Below are 422 nucleotides of genomic sequence, written 5' to 3'. Positions count from 1 at the left end.
AAATCTCTAACAGGCTCCAAAAAGTCTTCAAAGTCTTCAAAGCTCCCCCAACTCATTGTTTGTCTCCAATTTGTCTTTCGTCATCAATAGTAAAGTTGAATGCTTTCCTGTTAGAGCTCCAAAAGGAGAAATATGGAATACTGGTACAATCCCAAGTTGCCTTCAAATTGTCATTCAGCTCAAGCACAAATGTTAGAAAAGGTAAAAAGGTCGTTTTAATTGCTTTATTGACCAACCCAAATTTGGAAGCTCTTATCACCGACTCACCATGAGCCTATTAAAAAGAAAACAAGATTTGTGTTTTGCCGAAAATGCTTACGTGAAAGTTACGAGAATTGTTTAGTGTGACTTGAAAGAAAACCAATATACTTCGTCATGAAGGGATCAAACGACAAGTGGAATCATGAAGGCAGTCATTAAAA

The sequence above is a fragment of the Palaemon carinicauda genome, chromosome 14 (assembly GCF_036898095.1).
Source record: "Palaemon carinicauda isolate YSFRI2023 chromosome 14, ASM3689809v2, whole genome shotgun sequence".
Taxonomy (NCBI): domain Eukaryota; kingdom Metazoa; phylum Arthropoda; class Malacostraca; order Decapoda; family Palaemonidae; genus Palaemon; species Palaemon carinicauda.
Note: the sequence above shows the minus strand (reverse complement) of the source record.